Consider the following 3,405-nt stretch of genomic DNA (forward strand, 5'->3'; position numbering starts at 1 on the left):
ACACACACACACACACAAATGCACAGATACAAAAACTAAAGTCTGTATTTTATCATTTATAGTTTTTAAATATAGCATTTACTGCCTCATCACAAACAGAAGGAAGAATATTATAATAATAAGCACTCTTGCATGTAAAGTAAAATTCCCATACAGAATTTAAAGCCAAATGAGACGTAAAACATATTTGATTAGCAAGGCAGGACCCCTGGGTTTTAGTTCATTTTTCCAGCCCCATGCTGCAATTGAGATTGTTGATGTTCACATACAAAGAGTACACTTTGTGCCATGAGGCCTGGGTTTGGCTGGAACACATGATAGCCATAAAATTCTTTTAAGGGATGTTCAAGTGGCACAAAGTGTATACTAAAGAAGAGCAAGTGGTCTACTTAGTGGCTCCCTTCTGTGCCCATATCGCAATTTCTGCTTTCTAAATGTTACTTGTTTCGTCAAAAGGAAAAGCAAGATGAAATAATATAAAAGAAAGTCTAGTGAGAGAGAAAACATTTCCTCTGGAGTGTGTGTGTGTGTGTGTGTGTGTGTGTGTGTGTGTGTGTGTTCCTCCCACTAAACACCATCTTCCCAAAAACCTCTCCTAGGTGCAGCATTGCAATCCCATTTTTCCCTGCTTTTAGACTGAGAGAGCCAATGACAGTCAAATCTCCTTCTGCAGGACAAAATGTCTCTGCATTTTGTTCTGTCTAGTTTCTAACCCAATGGATTGTTCATATTTATTTTTCTACCTCACATCAATTCACTTAGAAACAATAAGGTAAAAAATTCACCTATACAGAGTTGTTGTGATAATAATGTCTCAGGAGTTTTTGAGTGAGTGAAACCGTTACCTTAATGGATTTTACAGAAGTCAAAAAGTTATCCACATTCTGCAACCAAATTACTAGAGGAGTATATTAATCAGAAAGAGCATAACCAAAATCATTATTTTACATGTGAAAATTTAAATATTTGCCTTTATTCCAAGCATTTGGTAACAAGAAATTCATTTTGGGGGAAAAAGGTCCTCAATCCTATGCAGAAATTAAATTACATGAAAAATAGCATTGGGCAAAGGAAGAAATACTACTGTGATGCAAACTCAACATAGCCTCAGCCATTCTTTTTTTTTCTATTACAGTTTACATTAAATATTATTTTGTATTGCATAGTAGTTAGACAATCATATACTTTGCAAAGGGTTCCCCCTGATATTTCTAGTACCCACCTGGAAATATCAGGGGGAACATATGTATTTATTACAATTATTGTCTATATTTCCTATTCTGCATTTTACATCCCCCATAACTATTTTGTAACTACCAATATGTACTTCTCAATCCCTCTACCTTTTTCCCTCAGTCCCATCTGGCAACCATCAGATACAGTCAGTTCTCTGTATCTATGAGTTTGTTTCTATTTTGTTTATTTATTTTGCTCTTTAGATACTTCATATAAGTGAAATCCTATGGTATTTGTTTTTCTCTGACTGACTTATTTCACTTAGAATATTACCCTCTAGGTCCATTCATGTTGTCAAAAATGGTAAGATTTTATTCTTTTTCGTGGCCAAGTAATATTCCATTATATATATATATCACATCTTCTTTATCCAGTGTCTATAGTTGGGCAGTTGGGTTGCTTCTGTAGCTTGGCTATTGTAAATAATGCTGCAATAACATAGGGTACAAATATTTTTTTTCAAGTTAGTGTTTTGAGTTTCTTCAGTTATATCAAGCAGTTCTAGAATCAGTATTACCAATTACAGTTATTCTATACTGGGCAAAATTGCTCAGCTTTATACCCTGATCTCACTCAGTCACTGTATATAAGTTTCCCTGGAAATGAGCAAGGAGGCTCTGCATTTAAGACATATTCTCATGACTTGAGTCCTGGTGGCTGTCCGCTAAATGCATCCCTCAAGGGGGCAGCCGTTCTCCCTTGTAGAAGATATTTGGCAGTAACGCTCTGTTATTACTCATCCCTTCTGTCACTTGGATGTATTTTTTCCATATGTGTTGAGTATATGGGGTAATCCTCCAGGATTCCCTGAGCCTCTAGTCCTGAAGGCAGACTTGGAAGTGGGAGACAAATGGAACCAAGTTAAGTTCTTGCCCCAGCAGTTGATCTCCAGGACAATGGATATTCAACAGTGCCCAGGAGCATAACAGCAGTTCTTTTACAAAAGATTTATAATTCTGTGTTGCTGACGACATGCTCTTGCTTTATAACTCCTAAGACTTTGTTGTGATTTTTCAACTAGGACTTTGTACCAATTCTACAGGTCACCTTTTACCATCCCTGATAACTCGAACAGTTAAATAAAGTCTGCTCTATTCTATGGCCCAAGTAGAGAATCAGTTGCACCCCAGTCTATACCTGAAGCAGAGTTCTTTCAGGATCTTAGCCCCATGCAAAACTGCAAGCCTTTTGCTTAAATAGGTATAAGGGCTGGAGTGGATTTCTTAGGTATTAAATATGCTACCTCTAAACCTGAAGAGGCCCACCATGTATTGTGCTTCCTCCAATATGGTAAGAATTGAGATGCAATAATTTGTCTCTGACTTTGTAGAGGAACTCACAGCAAAAACTATACTCTTGACGCCTAAAAATCAAAACAAACAGAAAACTTCACAAGCCTTATTAACTTCCAGAGCATCTGTAACATAGGAAGGCCTGCAACTAGTAGCCACTTGTTCGTGGGACCAAATCAACAGAGTGTGATAGATGTGACAGATCAGTGTTGTATTATGACATATGCCAGAAACTGCAGGTCTCTTTGGATCAGATTATCACCGAGGACAATGTGACTATATACCAAGGGTCAGCAAATATTTTATGTAAATGGTTAGTTAATGGATATTTTGGGGTTTCCTGGCCACGTATAGTCTCTGTCATTTCCTCTTCATCCTCTTTTTTCCTCTCTTCCTCCCACTCCTCCTTCTCTAAACTTCAAAAATGTAAAAAGGAATTCTTAGCTTAGAGTCCCTACATGAACAGGCTGCAAGTCAAAATGGACCCACTGGCCATAGCTATGCATTAATCTACACTAATAAAAGAGAAAAATGGTAATTGGCGTACGACCGCTACCCTTCCCATTGGCTAATCAGCGTATCCTTATGCAAATTAACTGTCAGCCAAGATGGCGGCCGGCAGCCAGGCAGCTGGAAGCGAACATGAGGCTTGCTTGCTCCAGTGACTGCAGACTCCAACGGCCTCTGAGCTGGCAGTTTGAAACTTTGTAACAAATATAGCCGGCTGGGATCTCAGAGCTGAAGTTATACATTGTTTCGATTATAGAATGGCAAACAAACCAGCAGCCGAAGCCTCAGAGCTAGAGCCAGAGCTAAAGCTGGCCCAGAAGGAAAAAAAAGAAAGAAAAAAAGGAGCGGTTGGGAGCTTCAGTCAAAA

The sequence above is a fragment of the Myotis lucifugus genome, unplaced genomic scaffold, assembly GCF_000147115.1.
Source record: "Myotis lucifugus unplaced genomic scaffold, Myoluc2.0 scaffold_24, whole genome shotgun sequence".
Lineage (NCBI taxonomy): Eukaryota > Metazoa > Chordata > Mammalia > Chiroptera > Vespertilionidae > Myotis > Myotis lucifugus.